At 37.1% G+C, this 19713-nt stretch overlaps 1 pseudogene; it reads left to right on the plus strand.

The window, feature by feature from the left end:
• The first annotated feature begins 12947 nt into the window (after positions 1-12947).
• LOC127493394 (U2 spliceosomal RNA) lies at positions 12948-13063 on the plus strand (annotated as a pseudogene).
• The last annotated feature ends 6650 nt before the right edge of the window (positions 13064-19713 follow it).

The following is a 19713-nucleotide window of genomic DNA, read 5'->3' on the forward strand; positions in this document are numbered from 1 at the left end:
AAAGAAACACTCAGCAAAGTGGGGAGACAGCAGAATAGGAGAAATATTTGCAAAGAATGAAACTGATAAAAGATTAATATAACAAATCTATAAAGATCTTAAGATATCAATAATAACAAAAGAATTCAGTTTAGAAATGGGCAAAGGGTTGGAAAAACATTTTTCTAGAAAGGAAATTCAAATGGCTAACACACACATGAAACAATGCTCAGGATCACTAGTCATCGGGGAAATGCAAAACAAAACAACAAATAGGTTCACCTCTCCCAGACTCTTATACAGAAATCAAAAAACAATAAACATTGGGGAGGATGTTGGGGAAAAGGTACCCTAATTCACTCTTGGTGGGAATGGAAACCAGTATAGCTATCGTGGAAGACAGTATGGAAATTCCTCAGTAATCTGAAACTAGATCTACCATGTGACCAAGCCATTCCACTCCTGAGAATTTACCCAAGGGAAATGAAATCAGCAAATGAAACAGTTATCTGTACCCCCGTGTTTACTGCACCTCAATTTACAAAAGCTAAGATATGGAATCAACCCAGATGTCCACCAACCAATGATTGGAAAAAGCAAATGTGGTACACACACACACACACAAACACATACACACTACAGCTGTTAACTGGATGAAGAAATTATGATATATATACACTCTATGGAGTACTACTCAGCTGTAAAGAATATGAAATTCTGACTTTTGCAACAAAATGGATGCAATTGGAAACCATTAGACTTAATGAAATAAGCTAGTCCCAAAAAGACAGATACCATACGTTTTTCTTGCTCCAAGGTAACTAATAGAGTACCTGAAATGTAATATATTGGAATGAAATGGACATTTTGAGATCTGATAATTGTTTACAGCCCTTGTCTCTTCTGTTGAGTAAGAGTTTTTTTTTTTTTTTCTTCATACTATTTCTTGAACTCTTTTACTCAGTGTAGGGTTAACCTTATTATCATTAAGTAAACTGAGTGTAGATATTTGTAAAAATTAAGAGTGGGAACTTAGAGGGAAGAAGAACAGTTGGAGTGTGGGCAGAAGGGAGATTAGGGTGGGCAGTATCACTAAGCACCTAAATCTGTATACATACATTAAATGCATGAAACTTGTATAACTTAAATAAAATTTGAATTGAAGAAAAAATAAATCTGCAATTCACTCTAAAAAAGAAAGGAATAAAGAAATGAATAAGAAAGGAAGAAGGAGGGAGGATAGGTACATGGTGGGCTGGAGTGTACTGTGGGTAGTATCACTGTGCTCTAAATCTATATATTTTAAATACATGAAATTTGTTTACCTTACATAAATAAAACATATAAAAATAAAAGTATATATTAAAAAGTCTGTGAACCTTGAACCATCAAAAAGCAAAGTGTCATTTTCTATTAAACTCAGCATCACTATCAACCCTAACTTTTGTTATATTCTATTAATAAGCAATAATTTCATTATACATATTCACAAAGGCACTTAGTAGTGAAAAGAGTATCACATGATTAATATGGAGAAAAAATAATGTGATCAGTGTAACTAAGCAAAATTTTAGCATCAACAGAATACCTGTATCCACCATACATGTTTAAACATCTGCATGAGTTTCATGAGACAAATACTAACTAATGTATAACACAAGACTTTTCTCTATTCCCTTGTTCACTCTCAAAGTTTCCATTTAATCCCTTTTCCAAACTGACCTAGGAAAAAATTGAGCCATATTGTCCTGCCTCTTTGCTGTATTGTAATAAAGTCTTCATCTTACAAAAAGACCAGTGTCATCAACTGTATTTTGTACATGTGGATTGATGGCCCTATAACAATTTGTGACAGTGCGTTTTGATAAAAATGTTATTATACACTGTCTTTTAGTTTTATTTGGGTGAAAACTAACATTAGTAACTGTTGAGGGACTAAGAAGTGATTCTGTTAGGGATGAAGGGTGTTCTTCTGTATAGTTTTACTTTTTCAGTTTGTACAAAGCTAATTTTCTCATTAACTTTTGATTTTTTTAACTTCATATATTTTATCATTTATTTGAACATATTTAATAATCACAATGTGATAAATCAGTATGTATATTCACTATGGATATCAATTATGGTTAGTTAGCATCTACATCTCTTTACACATTTTAAAATTTTGTTAATAGTAATCGTAAGTATTTGTGGTGTCCAGTGTGACATTTCAACAAATGGCTACAGTTTGTATTGATCAAAGGACTCCAAGTAATGTTTCTCTCTCCTTGTCATTACTTTATGATGACAGTGTTCGGATTCCTCTCTTCTATTTTCTCAGAAAATAGATTATTGTGAAGTATATTCACCACTGTTCTGTGTAACTTTAGTAACTTGTTCCTTTTCCTAGACTATGACTAGTGACCTGGTGGTCTTTTCTTTGTGTTTTCTCCAAAGTCATCATCTTCACTGATATAAATTTTTGTCTTAGAAGTCACTTTGATTTTATAAATTGACATGATTTCTTCTGTTAGCTCTATTCCTTCAATAACCTCATCAAACATTTTCCATGGTGTCACCTATAGGCATTTTTTCTGCAGTGATAACAATTCCCACTTCTTCAACATTATTATCGTAATGATATTTACTCAACACATTTCACTGAGTTCATCATTGCAAATGCATGAATAATGGGACACTGCCTTGAAAGCTACTTCTTCCATCTTATTGGTAGACTCTGAAGACACATATTTTGCATATATGAGGTCAGGCATTGCTTTTTTCTCATTTAACATACACATTCCTACAAAATCACCACCATAATCATCATCCTCACTGAACACGATTATAGGTCAGCGATTGTGACAGGAATATATGTTCTAAGCATTGACAACAGCACAAACATCTTTCATACTGAACTCCTTCTGCATATCGCCCATACGCATGCTGCCAGTATGGGTTCAACAAAGTGTTTTTTTTTATATTTACTACTCATTGAACTATGAATCAAATAGAAACAAAGATGAATTAATGAGATCATATTTTATGGGAATTACATGCATAGACATTATATCTGATGCAGCAGAACAACTGTCAAGGAATAAAAGAATCCTGTCATTTTCATTCAGCCCCACTTTCCCTGCAGTGATCATGAACTACTGGTAAAATACTTGTGAAAATCAGTCAGAAAAGATGTCCCTATGACATCAATGCCTTTTTGGAAGCATAATAATGAAATGACAAGAAATTAACTTCTTTAGAACAGCAAGAATGCAAGTTTTTGTTTATCCAGCATGTTTACTCTTTTGCATGCTTGCTGCATTAGCACACCCCAGCATAATTATTCTGTCCTTGGCGTCCTTAATTCCTGTAGGGGCTATTTCATCAACTGTACTATATGTTTTTCTGGGGGAAATTATACCAAAACAATGATGTTTCATCAGCAAATAGACTTGTGTTGGCCTAAGATTTCCATAAATGTTGACCTGGCAAATTCATCAATGAATTTCCCCCCTGCTTCTTGATAAGCAGATGCTTCATCATCACAAATGCTAAAAATCTTAACACCATGTCTTTTCTTAAATTTTGTTGTGGATATTCATAGTCCTCTTCAATTTTTAGTTCATCAGGATAGATCTTTGTTTCATGATCAGCATACAATTAAGCCATATATATTCAATGCAACACCAATGGGTCCACTCACATGATCAAGACTCATTTTCAATTCAGTATTGATTTTTTCCCTTTTTCATTGCCTTCTGCTCATCATTTCATCACAGAACTTTAACACTTTAGTCTTCTGTTTCTTGAGGTCATTTGTGGTAGACATTGCATGGTTATGCTCTTCTGTAACAAGATTCACAATTATACCACTGCCCAGTTTCTATAACAGCTGTAACTAAAAATTAAATTGTGATAATTAAAAATAAATGATTTCTCTTTTTCTTATCATTGTTACCCAGAGGAATATTTGCACGCATTTTTGAACTTTTCAAAAATATTTTCATGACACAGAACAGAGAAGAATTAAAAATAATAGTGAATAGTACCCATGGTCTTTGTCCCATGTAGGACATTATGGCCAACCTGTCAATCATGCATTAGGGCTACACATATGCCACTTTACCACTGTGTGTGGCCATGCTTGCCTGCTGGAACCTGTACATTCATAGACAAGAAATACAACTGAAGGGTAAGGAATTTTTGTCATCCACCAGGTATGTTGGAAGAACTGTGATATGTGCCTGTATGACAGTGATCCATAACAGGAGGTCAGGTGTGGAATTTTTCACTTGTGGCTTTATGCCAATACCCAAATGTTTCTCATTTTGGATTTTCCTATTAGAAATACTTAATCTTGACCACAATGTGCATAGCACAGTAGTGAGAGGAGAGAAGAGCACTGAGAGGAAGCCCTAGAGATCAGCAGAGATACCCCTTGAATATTTAACAAGGGGTTTTTCAGAGCATGTATGAGAGGAAATTACCTGAAGCCAGAGAAGGAACCATCTGAAAGAATTAAAGCAAACAATACTCAGTGTACACAACGCCAGAAACAGTGCCTGTTTCCACAAGATAGTTTTGAAAAATTCATAAGTCAGAGTTATCCAGTAGAGCAGAAGGTATTTGCCTCAATAGTGAGGAATGATTGCCCAAAGACTATAAGCTGCTCTGGGGAGCCATAACAAATCTTTAAAACAATTGTCACCAGGGATAAACTATTTCCAAGTATTCCAAGTGTATCCCAAAATGAAGCTCAAGGGTTTTTACAGGAATTCAAAAATATCTAGCAATAAAAAGTTAAAATTAGCAACGTTCATCATCCAGCCAAACGTTACCATTTATGCAAATAAGTTGGAAAATACAACACATAATGAGGAAAAAATTTAATCAAACCAAACCAGACCTCCTACAGGTGTAAAATGTATGGATAAATATATTGAAATAGTTCTTTTTTTCACTGTGTTTCTTAAGTTAAAAAGATTATAATAATGACAAGGAATATATGAACAAAACCTCAAAAGAAATTTTAGAAATGTGTGATGTGAAAAAAAGAATTTGGATGGTACCAATAGTTATTGCAACAGAAAAATTAGAGAAAATAAAACATAATCAAAATATACAAAACAATACAGATAAAAAGCAATTTAATAAACTAAACTGAAAGAACTTTTTGTGAACATTGGGACAAGTTCTTTTTTTTTTAATTTTATTTCATTTACTTGAAAGTCAGAATTAGAGAAAGATGGAGGGACATGGAGAAATCTTGTATCTGCTGATTTATTCCCCAAATGGCTGTAACAACCAGGCTGGGCCAGACTGAAATCAGGAAGCAGGAACTTCTTCCAGGTCTCCCAGTTGGTTCTAGGAGCCCAAGCTCTTGGGTCATCTCCCACTGCTTTCCTGGGCACACCAATAGGGAGTTGGATCTGAATGGGATCAGCCAGGATTCAAATAAGTGCCCATATGGGATGCTGGCATCACAGATGGTGACTTTACCTGCTACGCCACAATGCCAGTTCAGGGACAATTTCACACCTTCTAATGTTTATACAGTTCCCAATAGTAGAGGAAAAGAAAATTTACATTTAAAAAGAAATTACATTTACAAAAAAAATACTAGGGGTTGTCTCTGTGGTATAGGGGTTAAACCACTACCTGCTGTGCCAGCATCCTATATGGTTGCCAGTTCATGTTCAACATCCTGGCTATTCAACATCTGACCCAACTCCCTGCTTAATGTTCTTGGGAAAACAGTGGAAGATGACCCATGTACTTGGGCTCCTGCACCAATGTGGGAGACCCAGGAGGAGTTCCTGAATGTGGCTTAGGATTGGCCCAGCTCTAGGTATTGCAGCTATTTGGGAGTGAGTCTGTAGATGGAAGATCTTTCTCTCTGTCTCTCCTTCTCTCTATCTGCAACTCTATCTCTCAAATAAATAAATAGATCTTTAAAAAATATCCAGAGAAAAGAGGTACCCAAAATTTCCAAATGCAAGTAAAACTACAATCCTATAGAAGCAAAGATTTCAATGAACTTTTAAATTCAAGAAGCTCAAGAACACCAAAACAAACAAAAATGTACAAAGGCGGGTCATGGCATAATTGCTCATAATTATTGGCAATGAAAGCAAATTAAAAGTATCAGAGGACAAAAACAGCATTACTTATAGAGAAACAAACAAAGAAGATATAGCCAGATTTCACTTCCGAAACGTAGCACACAAGGAGATAGATTAAGATGTCCTAAACAGCACTCTGGCCTCAGAATCAGCCCTTAAGGCATTCGGATCTGGCTGAAGAGCCCATGAGAATATTTTAAGCATGGAAAGCCAAGACACTCTGGCAAAAAAACAAACAAACAAACAAACAAAAACCACAAAACCTAAATGAAAGATCTCTGCGAGTGAGATCCCAGTAGAAAGAACGGGCCATCAAGGAGGTACTTTTCTCTGAAGGGAGGAGATAACTTCCACTTTTACTATGACCTTATCTAAATAAGATCAAAGTTGGTGAACTCAAAAGGCTTCCATAGCCTTGGCAACTCATGACAAGAGCCTAGGGAGATTACTGATGCCATAAACAAGAGTGTCAAATTGTTTAAGTCAACAACAGGAGTCACTGTGTACTTACTCCTCATGTAGGATCTTTGTCCTTAATGTGTTGTTCAATGTGAATTAATGCTATAACTAGTACTTGAACAGTATTTTACACTTTATGTTCTCTGTGGGTGCAAACTGATGAAATCTTTACTTAATATATACTAAATTGATCTTCTGTATATAAAGATAATTGAAAATGAATCTTGGTGTGAATGGAATGGGAGAGGGAGTGGGAGATGGGAGGGGTGCGAGTGGGAGGGAAATTATGGGGGGGGAAGCCATTGTAATCCATAAACTGTACTTTGGAAATTTATATTTACTAAATAAAAGTTAAAGAAATATAACTGGATAAAGAAATCCTACTCAAATAGAATTTAATATTCATAAACATTTTAAAGCCAGAAACAAAATGAAAGCCTTTTTAGAAATAGCAACTTGAAGTAATTTATCATCAAGCCTCCACTTCAAGAATTATTAGAGGAAGTTTTTTAGGCAGAAGGAAAAGTGATATCAGATGAAAATATGGGTGTGCTTAGAGAGAGAAAGAACATTGCAAATGCTTATTACATGGATAAATAACACAATTAAAAGTAGGTAATGTCTGAATAGACACTTCACTAAACAAGACAATCAGATGATGTATAAGCATATAAAAAGATGTTCAGCATTAATTTTTAGAAGAATGAAAATTAAAACTAAACAGATGAACTAACCATATAATAAATTGGCTAAAATAAGACAGTCTGTATATATCAAATGTTGGTAAAGATATGGAAGAAATGTACTTTATGATGCTCATGGTAGCAGTGCACAATAGGACAATTTGGAAAACCACTTCACATTTTAGTAAAACGTTAAACAGAAATCTATTGTATGATCTAGCCATCTATATCTTGGGATTTACCTAAGCAAAAGCATAAATCAAACTTGTTTGGGGGTGTTTGTAGAAAGTTTACTTTTTTAAAAAAGATTTACTTGATTTATTTGAAAGAGTTACTGAGGGAGGTAGAGACAGTGAGAGAGGTCTTCCATCCACTGGTTCACTCCCCAAATGGCTGCAACAGCCAGGAGCCAGGAGCTCCTTCTGGGTCTCCTGCATGGGTGCAGGGGCCCAAGGACTTGGGCTATCTTCCACTGCTTTCTCAGGCTATAGCAGAAAGCTGGATCGAAAGAGGAGCAGCCGAGAGTAGAACTGGTGCCCATATGGGGTGCCAGCGCTTCAGGCCAGGGCTTTAACCTGCTGCACCACTGAGCAGGCCCCAAAAGTTTATTTTCTAGAACCAGGATTCCAGGATTGTGGCACAGCAGGTTAAAGCCCCAGCCTGAAGTGCTGGTATCCCATTTGGGTGCTGGTTCTAGTGCCGGCTGCTCCTCTTCCAATCCAGCTCCTTGCTATGAACAGGGAAAGAGGTTAAAGATGGACCAAGTCCTTGGGCCCCTGCATCCACATGGGAGACATGGATGAAACTCCTTGCTGCTGTCTTCAGATTGGCTTAGCTCCAGCCATTTTGGCCTTTTGGGGAGTGAACCAGCAGGTGGAATCTCAATCTCTCTCTCTCTCTCTCTCTCTCTCTCTCCCTCTCCCTCTCCCTCTCCCTCTCCCCCTCTCTGTAATTTTCAAATAAATAAAAATAAATTTTTTTAAATAACCAAAATCTGTAAAATATGCAAACATCCTTCTTCTGGGAATGAGTAGGCACATGTGGTAGATGAATTAAGAGGAATGTTATATAGCCATAAAAATGATTTATTCAACACAAAATACAGTGAAAAATATAGAATAATTGTATTGAACAGCAAAACAGGGTACATACTATTGGATTCCATTTATAAAGAACTTCAAAAATGCAAACTAACTTGTTTTGAATCTAACCAAGGGTTCCTGGGAAACAAAACGAGAATGAGGGAGGGGTAGATTGAGATGGGAATGAGGAAAGTTTGGGGGATATAAATCTTAATCATGGTAATTGTATAAATCTCAAAACTTTCGTGTTTTACATTCCAAGCAAAAGTAATTCAGTATATGACAATTCTTCCTCACTAGAATTGTTATTTTAAAATAATATTCTAGCGATTTTTCTTCTTATGTCTTTTCCTTTCTTCTATTGTTGTTTATGAGTTCCACATAAAGCTAGGTGAAAGCAATTTATTGTTGTTGAGAGAAAGTAAAAGAAGAAAATAAAATGTTATCATTTTTCACAGTACTTGTCTTCTTGAGGTAATATGACACACTCATTACTTTTCTGTTGTTTTGTGTGGTGTACATGCACATTTTCTCATGACTTTTCCTACAGCTGTGTCAAATAGGTCAGTCTACCCATTCCACTCACACGTACTACATGAATCATTACATAGGGTAAAGCCATTCTGGGAATGAATTGTAGTCTAAATCATCAAAAATGTCTTCTAATAATCTGATAAGTAATTCAGTGACGTGATTGACTATGAATCATCCTTAAGCATCTATTTAAAACTTTCAGAAAGCTTCACTTTCCAAAGTGAAATCTATTTACAATGCAAGAAAAGGGAAGTTTCATTCTGCGTTCTACATCTGTATGAAGTGTATTGGTTTTCCTACTGAAACTTCTTTTTTATTTCATTGTTTTTAATATTTGAAACCATAACTCTTTTTCTTTTTCTTTTTTATTTTGTAAGGTGAACAGATTTCATGTATTTTATATATACAGATTCAGGGCCACAGTGATAATTCCCAGCCTACTCTCCCACCCAACAAAGCTCACACCCTCCCTCTTTCCTTTCTTTTTTCTTCTTTCATTTTTTTTTTTTTTTTTTTTTTGACAGGCAGAGTGGACAGTGAGAGAGAGACAGAGAGAAAGGTCTTCCTTTGCCGTTGGTTCACCCTCTAATGGCCGCCGCGGCCAGCGTGCTGCGGCCGGCGCACCGTGCTGATCCGATGGCAGGAGCCAGGAGCCAGGTGCTTTTCCTGGTCTCCCGTGGGGTGCAGGGCCCAAGCACCTGGGCCATCCTCCACTGCACTCCCTGGCCACAGCAGAGGGCTGGCCTGGAAGAGGGGCAACCGGGACAGAATCCGGCGCCCCGACCGGGACTAGAACCCGGTGTGCCGGCGCCACAAGGCGGAGGATTAGCCTAGTGAGCCGCGGCGCCGGCTTTCTTCTTTCATTTTTACAATGAAATGCTTTGTTTATTTTATCTAATTTTTATTATTTTATTTTATTTTATTTTATTTTATTTAAACTTTTATTTAATGAATATAAATTTCCAAAGTACAGCTTATGGATTACAATGGCTTCCCCCCATAACGTCCCTCTCACACGCAAGCCTCCCCTTTCCCACTCCCTCTTCCCTTCCATTCACATCAAGATTCATTTTCGATTCTCTTTATATACAGAAGATCAGTTTAGCATACATTAAGTAAAGATTTCAACAGTTTGCTCCCACACAGAAACATAAAGTGAGAAATACTGTTTGAGTACTAGTTATAGCATTAAATCTCAATGTACAGCACACTAAGGACAAAGAACCTACATGAGAAGTAAGTGTACAGTGACGCCTGTTGTTGACTTAACAAATTGACACTCTTGTTTATGGCATCAGTAATCACCCTAGGCTCTTATCATGAGCTGCCAAGGCTATGGAAGCCCCCTGAGTTCACTGATTCTGATCATATTTAGACAAGGCCATGGTCAAAGTGGAAGTTCTCTCCTCCCTTCAGAGAAAGGTACCTCCTTCTTTGATGACCCGTTCTTTCCACTGGGATCTCACTCGCGGAGATCTTTCATTTAGGGTTCCCCCCCCCCCAGAGTGTCTTGGCTTTCCATGCCTGAAATACTCTCATGGGCTTTTCAGCTGGATCTGCCTGCCTTAATGGCTGATTCTAAGGCCAGAGTGCTGTTTAGGACATCTGCCATAATATGGGTCTGCTGTGTATCTCACTTCCCATGTTGGATCATTCACTCCCTTTTTTATTCTATCAGCTAGTATTTCCACACACTATTCTTGTTTATGTGATCCCTTTGGTTCTTAGTCCTATCATTATGATCAATTGTGAACAGAAATTGATCACTGGGACTAGTGAGATGGCATTGGTACATGCCACCTTGATGGGATTGAATTGGAATCCCCTGGTATGTTTCTAACTCTACCGTTTGAGGTAAGTCAGCTTGAGCATGTCCCAAATTGCACATCTCTTCCCTCTCTTATTCCCACTCTTATATTTAACAGTGATCACTTTTCAGTTAAGTTTCAGCACTTAAGAAGAATTGTGTGTTGATTACATTATTCAACCAAAAGTATTAAGTAGAACAAACAAAAAAAACATACTAAGAGGGATAACATATCAAGTTGCTCATCAACAGTCAGGGTGAGGGCTGATGAAGTCACCGTTTCTCATAGTGTTCATTTCACTTTAACAGGTTTTCTTTTTGGTGCTCAGTTAGTTGTCACCTATCAAGGAGAACAAGTGATATTTGTCCCTTTGGGATTGGCTTATTTCACTCAGCATAATGTTTTCCAAATTCCTAACAGGGATCACTTTTCAGTTAAAATTTAAACACCTAAGAATAATTGTGTGTTAATTACAGAGTTCAACCAACAGTACTAGAACAAAAAAAAAATACTATAATGGATAAAGTATTACATTGTACATCAACTGTCAGGACAAGAGCTGATCAAGTCACTGTTTCTCATAGTGTCCAATGCAACAAGATGGAGGAATTTGGAAAACATCATGCTGAGTGAATTAAGCCAGTCCCAAAGGGACAAATATCATATGTTCTCCCTGATCAGCGACAACTAACTGAGCACCAAAGGGGAAACTTGTTGAAATGAAATGGACTCTATTTTTTATTTTTTTAAGGATTTATTTTTATTTTTTATTTCAAAGGTAGAACTTGAGAGACTGAGGCAGAGAGAGAGGAAGAAAGAAGAGAGCGGTCTTCCATCCACTTCTTTACTACCTAGATGACCATAATGGCTGAAGCTGAACTGGTCGGAAGCCAAGAGCCAGGAGCTTCTTCTGGTTGTCCCACATGGGTGCAGGGGCCCAAGAACTTGGGCTGTCTTCTACTGTTTTCCCAGGCCATAGCAGAGGGCTAGATCGGAAGTGGAGCAACCAGAACTAGAACAACCGCTCATATGGGATGCCAGCACTGCAGGTTGCGACTTAATATGCTACGCCACGGCACCAGCCCCAGTTTCAGTTTATTTTATAATCATAAGCTTAACTCTACACTAAGTAAAGAAATCAACAAATATTAAGAGGAAGAAGGGGGGACCGGTGCCGTGGTACACCAGGTTAATCAACCGCCTGTGGTGCCGTCATCCCTTATGGGCACTGGTTATACTCCTGGCTGCTCCTCTTCCAGTCCAGCTCTCTGTTGTGGCCTGAGAAGGCAGTGGAGGATGGCCCAAGTGTTTGGGCCCCTCACCTGCATGGGAGACCAGGAGGAAGCACCCGGCTCCTGGCTTCAGATTAGCTTAGCCCCAGCTGTTGCGGCCACTGGGGAGTGAACCAAAGGAGGAAGACCTTTGTCTCTGTCTCTCTCTCTCACTGTCTGTAACTCTACCTGCAAATCAATCAATCAATCAATCAAATCTAAAAAAAATTCCTCAGCAGTAGAGACAGGGATATGAAACAATCATCAACGCTCAAAATTTCAATTTTGCTCATATGCATTGCATTTCTTATACTATATTAGTTACCACAGAACAGGGGACATATATGATATTTGTCTTTTGGGGGCTGCTTTATTTCACTAAGTATAATGGTTTCCAGTTGCATACATTTTGTTACAAAGGACATGGTTTAATTATGTTTATGGCTGAGTGGTATTCCATAGTGTATATATGTCACAGTTTCTTAATCAGTCATCAGTTGGTGGGAATTTGTTGAGATATGAAACCTTCTTTTAAATTAATTCTGAGAGAGATGACATGGGTGATTGTGTAGGAGGATTTTATAAAATTTATGGGATATAAAACAATAATGGTTTATCGGTGATTTACATCTGAATGCACCATGGTTCCATCCTTTCACAAGATAATTTTTAATGACAAATGGTATCCTGGGCTTTTCAGTTGGGTACTCCATGAGTGTAAGGGATGATATCATAGTGTTCAAACACAAACACTAAATGGAAAATCTAGTTCCCTCATTTGATCAATTAACACAATGTTATAAATGTTGAAATATTACACTGTACTCCATTAAATGTATGGATATTACATGGTAATCAAAAATTTTAACAAAATGGCAAACAGAATGAAATATAGAAATATAAAAAGAGCAATCTCTAGTATATAACTTTCTTAGCAACTAATAAATTTAGAATTAAATTACATGATTGGAACAAAATATTTCCTTTCTTAACTGATTTTTAAAAATATTTGTTTTATTTGAAAGGCATAATCACTTCTCAGCCTTCTGGCTAAGATCAAGTGTAGTATCTGTTCTTATGAGTTTAATATTTGAAAGGCATAGTTACACACACAGAGAGATAAAGACACAGACAGACAGATCTTACACCTGCTGGTTCACTACCCAAATAGCTGCAAGGACTGCAGCCAGGGGGCCATACTAAAGTCAGGGGCCAGGAGATCCTTTTGGATCTCCCATGTAGGTGCAGGAGTCCAGATACTTGGACCCTTCTCTGCTGCTTTCCCAGGCACATTAGGAGGGAACTAGATCAGAAGTGGACCAGCCAGGATTAGACCTGGTGCCCATATTCCCATATTCCCAGCGTTGCTAGCAGAGACTTAACCCTCTATGCCACAGCACCAGCCACTATTAACCAATTTAAATATGAAAATGTTCAGGTCATGTAGAAAACTGTAGGAGGAATATAGTTATCATAGCTTTCAACTTGCACAAAACTGTAAGGATTTTCTCATATTAAAACTATCATGCAAAAAAAAAAAAACACTGGAGAATCTGGAAATGTGATTAGCATGAAAAAAATTTAATAAAAGAACTTTATCAGAGTCACTTAATTTTTAAAGTAAAGTTGACAGTTCTGTGGCACTGTGGGTTAAAGTAAAGCTAGAAATATGGATTAGATGCATAGCAAGATGTGTAGAAAGAAAAGACTCATGAAAATGCTTCAGAAAACATCTTGGAAATAGAATTATAAGGTTAACTTACATTAGTGCATAAAAACATTTAAAATTCATCCACAGTTTTTAATAATATGCATTTTTCATGAACATGTGAAGACCCCTCATATGTATGGATTTCAAAAATATCTGGACTAGGGCCTGCACTGTGGCTTACCTGGCTTAACTGCTGCTTACAGTATCCCATATGGGCAGTGTTTTGTATCTGAGCTGCTCCACTTCTGGTCCAGGTCCCTGCTATTGCGCCTGGGAATGCAGTGAAAGATGGTCCACATCCTTGGGCCCCTGCACCCATGCGGGAGAACCAGATGAACCTATCGGCTCTTGGCTTGGGCCTGGCCCAGCCCTTGCCGTTGCAGTCATTTGTGGTGTGAATATGCAAAATTTCTCTCTCTCAACCTCTGTTTCTATTTCTATGTAAATCTGCCTTTCAAATAAATAAATAAGTCTTAAAACAACTTGGAGTGAAAGAAAGTTAATTCTGTTTATTAGGAACTTTTTGAGGTACTGTCACAGGTTTCCACAACTCTAATATGTATGAAAAATCTAGAATTTTGACCATAGTGTTATGGGGTGAGGGGAGGGAGGTGGTAAATGCATAAAAGAAAGGTTTATCAATGTTACAGCAAAGATGCAGATTTAACTTAATTGGTAAAAACATATATTCTGCAGATATGTGTACGTAGGTGAGTATTCACAGGTATAGAACAGGTGAAGGTGCAGAAGAGGAAAGAGATATGCATTGGGATTGGGAGTTTTGGCAATAGTTCCAAAAATCATTCCCCATTGCGTACAAAGTTCATGATACACTGATGGATTTTTTAAGAGAAATGCAAAATGAAATAAATTTGGAAAATTTTAAACGTACTCTAGGTGTAGTAAAGACATTGTGAAGTCTCACAATTCCTATTAGCATATGAAAGACTGTGTAGTCCACAGTAGAAGAATTTGCTTAAATTTTTCAAATCAGAATATGCCAGATTCATTTAACCATAGAACATTATTTTTATTTAAAGGAAATTTTAAAAATTTCCCATAGTGATAACTATTTAAGATTTATTTTAAGAGCTATATTCTAGGTTAATCTCTGAAGCTAAATACTTCCACATTAGAATGCAAATTGCTTTTCCAGCAGAATAATTGAGTTTGATTTGGGAGTGGTAGAAACTTAGAGAATGTATGTTTTGAAATTTTTTTTTTCAAGTTAATAGTGGCTTCTGGAGTCGAAGAACACCCAGGTCAGAGCCAGAGATCTTGCAGGCTCTAAGCTGACAAGCCCTTCACTTGGCCCAGCTTCCAATGAAACTACCACTGCTGAGGGGATGGCCAAGTAGGGCCAGCAACATTGCAGGCAGAACTGTAAATTTACTGTTAGAGATGTCACCTGCCTTTACCTGGTCAGCTCTCCTCCCAGGCCAACTAGGTAATGGAAGCAAACAGAGTGCCTTCCCCAAGGAGGTTCACACCTCCCTTAAGATGTACTCCTCGTGAAGAGATAAGTATCAGTCTCATAACTGACAAGGCCTTGAAGCTCAGCAGATTATTATCAGACCCCTTCTGTCAGCTTCTATTTGCTTCTCAATCAGAAAACCTATTCGTGTTTAGACAGCAGCTCTTTTAGGTTCTCTAATAATGACTCTATCCTTTGTATCTAGCCCACTTGGGGCCTCATTCCTTTATAATCATAGCCTCTGCTCTAATATCAATGGCTCTACTCCTGACCTGTGTGTAATGACGGTCCTCTTCCCCACTTAATGTTGTATGATTTTTCAGAATTTCTCTACAGACAAACCCCTCTACCTGCAAAAGATGAGTGGCCTTCTCCTGGTCATGGTTGGGACCAGCTTTAAACCACGTCCATCAAACAGTCTTCACAAGGGTCAGAGACCATCCTCATTCCCTCTCCTCTATGAAATCCTTTCATTACTTGGTTAATGCCACTCTTAGAATCATTGGTTGCTATTCTCACCCTGTCTTTTATACTTCCATGTTTGCCTAAGTATTTAAAGGAGTTGATAATGGAACAAACCAAGGCCTTCAGCAACCAGGTGGTAACCAAATGCTGCTACAGGGATATACCCAGCTTCCCACCCAGGAGACAGCACCTTGCGACAACGCCCATGACAGCAGAGAGTATCTCTGTCAGCAAGAAGTAGTTCTAAAGACAGTCATCATCTCTCTACCCCTCCTAGACTTCTAGAACTAATGTAATCCCATACAACTCTTGCTTTATAAAAAACAAAAGGGGGAATATTAATAAAATGGTGCAGTCATATCTATGGTGTGATCTACACCCCGACACCATCCTAGGCTCTAGCCCCTGCTTCCATTGCTGGAAGCCAGATGGCCACATGGCCCAATCACCAGTGTCAGCTCCACTCCCATCATAATGGGATTCACTGCTCCTACTTCCCTGCCTGCCCCCTGGCAAAGTTTTAAAAGGACTTGTTCCTGAACACATGGCTTTCTTTCTCTTCATCTCCTGATCTCTCTGTCTGTCTGTCTCTATTTCTGTCTCTCTCATTCTCTCTCTTGATCTGTCTTACTCGTTCCTTCTCCCTCATTTTCCTTCTTTGCCATTCCCTCTGTTCTGTTGGGTTCCCTCCCCATAAACCCTTCCCCTAAAAAAAAAAAAAAGTTAATAGTGGCCTAATACATAAATGGTGTACTCACCTATATCCTTTCCCTTTAATGCTTTTGTTTGTATCCTGTGAATTTCACTCTTGAAGATGTGGAGTCCAAGAGACTGAAAAGGTGATAATTCTCCACATGAAAAATTTCACCTCCCCAAAATATGGTTAAGTCACAAATAAATAGCTGTTACAAGTGTATAAAATGAAAAACCAGTAAAAGCTTGCTATTTAGCTGTGAGAATCAAAGGCAACTTGTTACCTTTTTTAAATTTTTAAATTTTTTTTATTTTTTTGACAGGCAGAGTGGACAGTGAGAGAGAGCAACTTGTTAGCTTTAACACATTTAAAGAATGACTGCGGTCTTTTGTTTTAATTTTAAAAATGAGTTCTGGAGATCAAAATTAACTTTAAAACATCAAGTTAGATTCAGAATCATAGTGATTTGTGTTTAAAAGTATCAAAGAATCCATCTGTACATGAATTTCTTGATAATTAACTATTTTGTAAGATATATCCTATTAGACAAAATATGTAAATGTTTTATTAAAAATAAACTACCACTGATTGATTTATTTTACTAAAGTGATCAGATTAAAGGCAAAACATACAGTGATATACCTCTTCATTGTATTCTGACATATGTTCTTCAGCAAAATATTGAAAGCAAAGATCAGATGCAATCAAATGTATTATGAATCAAATGTATTTAAAATCTCATTATCAGAATGTCATACAGGTAAACCTTATCAGTCTTATGAGTTGTTGTAAAGTATTGAAATTTAAGATCAAATAGTTTACTTTAAGGTTTTCTTAAAAGATGTGATCATGTGCACACTCTATTGGCAGTCTCTTGATTTCCTTCATAGCTCTGTGAAATGTACAATGTTAAAAACATATGTGCGTTCCTATGGATTGCTTACTCAGACATACTTCTTACACTGTAGTGTTAAGTCTAGAAGTTAAAAGCCCTATTTCACAGTCTCCTTGATGCCAGCGTATTTCAAGTGAATTTAATTCTGCAATTGAGTATTCATGGAAAATTTGAATGGAAGTTGTTAGAGGCTCCCTTTCTGTTTCCATGTTTTTCTAAAGTGAAGTCAGAGATACCTAAACACCAAAACACAATTTCAGCTTTGCAAATTATGAGATTCATGGGGAGCTTTGGAAACAACAGCAGAATTGGGAGCTGATATAGACTGTTCTAGCCCCAGCCATTTCTGTGTGCACTGTGGCCCATTCTTTTCCACTCTGTCAAGCTTCAGAATAATTTCCCAAGATTCAGAGTATCTCACTGTATACATTTAATCTATTTGATTTAAAATATCAAATGTGTGGCCAAGCATTGTGGCACAGCAGATTAAGCTCCTGCTTTGGACTCTCGCATCCCAGATCTGAGTGCCTCCTTGGAATCCCAAGCAAACCATGCTTCTGATTCAGCTTCCTGTGAATGCTCCTGGGAAGAAGCCAATGATGGCCCAGCTGTATGGTTTTCTGCTACCCACATGAGAGACTCAAATGGAATTTTAGCCTCCTGGCTTCAATCTGACCTAGCACCAGCTGTTGCAGGGTAGGGGAGGGAATATTTGGGACATGGACCAACAGATGGAATTTCCCTCTCTCTGTCAACCTGGATTTCAAAAAAAAAGTATTTAAAATTAATACATAAACAAAATGACAAATGTATTACTTCAAGCTGAGAACCCTCTGCACTGCAAAATAAACATCAGCAAATTGAAGTGACAATGGACAGATAGGAGAAAATATTTACAAACTATGCAACTGATAAAGGAATAACATCAAGAATCTATAAAGAGCTCAAGAAACTCAACAACAACAAAACAAACAATCCAGTTAAGAAATGGGCAAATAACCCGAACAGGCATTTTTCTAGGGAAGAAATTCAAATGCCCAACAGACACAGGAAACAATGCTCAGGAACACTAGCCATAAGGGAGACTCCTGGCTTCTGGCTTTGGATCAGCATAGCTCTGGCTGTTGAGGGCAGTTGAGGAGTGAACCAGCAGATGGAAGACCTCTCTCCCTCTCTCTCTCTCCCTTTTTCTCTCTCTCTCCGCCTCTCTTTTTCTCTGTGTAACTCTGACTTTCAAAGAAGCAAATCTTTAAAAAGTATTTCCTTTATATTTATTTGTTCTTAATAATCATACTTTGCTTATCATATAAAGGAACACAAAGCAGAACTAATATGTTGTTTGTCTCTCCATCATTATTACTGGCAGATACATTTTTAATCTTTTGTATTATCTGAAAATCTAGACTAAAAATATCAAAACATTTTTTTGAAGGAAGAATTTTATCTACTTCATTAAGTTGACCTTTTTCCATTGTACTGGTATTGAAAAGAACTATGACCATTTAAAAGAAAATATTTATTTAAAAGAAGCATAAATTTCAAACTATATGCACAGCTTGATATTTAATAAATGTGTTTAGTATTTAAAATGGAAGGGGATTTTCTGCTTTACATCTTTGAAAATTTATATACATATAAATAAGTAAAAAAAGAAAAAAGAAAATTTATATATATAATTTATATAATAATTCAATAACTATGCCATGTTGCCACACTCTGACAAATCATGAACAAGCCACAAAAACAAGGCATGGGAAAATTATCTTTGTTTTCTTGAAACTTATTTCAAAATCCATTGTCCAATGAACAATATAGTGAATTAATATTTAAAAGACAAAAATAAAATACAATGTTGCTAGTGCCTGCAATAAGAATTATGCAATTGACCAAACATTGCTTACCTAAACCCAATATTAGAATGCATAGTATTTAATTGGTTATTTTTATAAAATTAGGATTCCTAGAGTTTAGACAAAGTCCAGAAAGTCAGTCAGTGGCAATGCCTTATATAGTTCTACTTCTTACTCCAAATCCCATGTTCTTTCTACAACATACCTCCTGACCTAGATGTTGAGTCTGAAACATTGCAGATAGCAGGAATTTACAACATCATTTTAGTTATTAAAAATATATGATAGGAAAAGACAGGATTCCATTATTTTTTACTGCTGAATGACATTCCATAGTGTATATGTACCATGATATCTTTATCTAGTCCTCAGTTAGTGGACATTTGAATTAATTCCATATCTTGGCTATTGTGAATTGAGCTGCAATGAACGTGGTGGAATAGATAGCAATTTCATAGGCTGATTGCATTTCCCTTTTGTAATTTGCCAAGAGTGGGATGGCTGAGTCATATAGTAGATCTATACTCAGATTTCTGAGGTATGACCATACTGTCTTCTACCATGGCTGCAAGAGTATACATTCCCAACAGCAGTGGATTAGGGTACCACTTCCTCACATCATCACCACTGTTTGTTGATTTCTGTATAAGACCCATTCTGGGGTAAGTTAAACTTCATTGTGCTTTTTAATTTGAATTTCCTTGCTG

This window comes from Oryctolagus cuniculus, chromosome 5, assembly GCF_964237555.1.
Source record: "Oryctolagus cuniculus chromosome 5, mOryCun1.1, whole genome shotgun sequence".
Lineage (NCBI taxonomy): Eukaryota > Metazoa > Chordata > Mammalia > Lagomorpha > Leporidae > Oryctolagus > Oryctolagus cuniculus.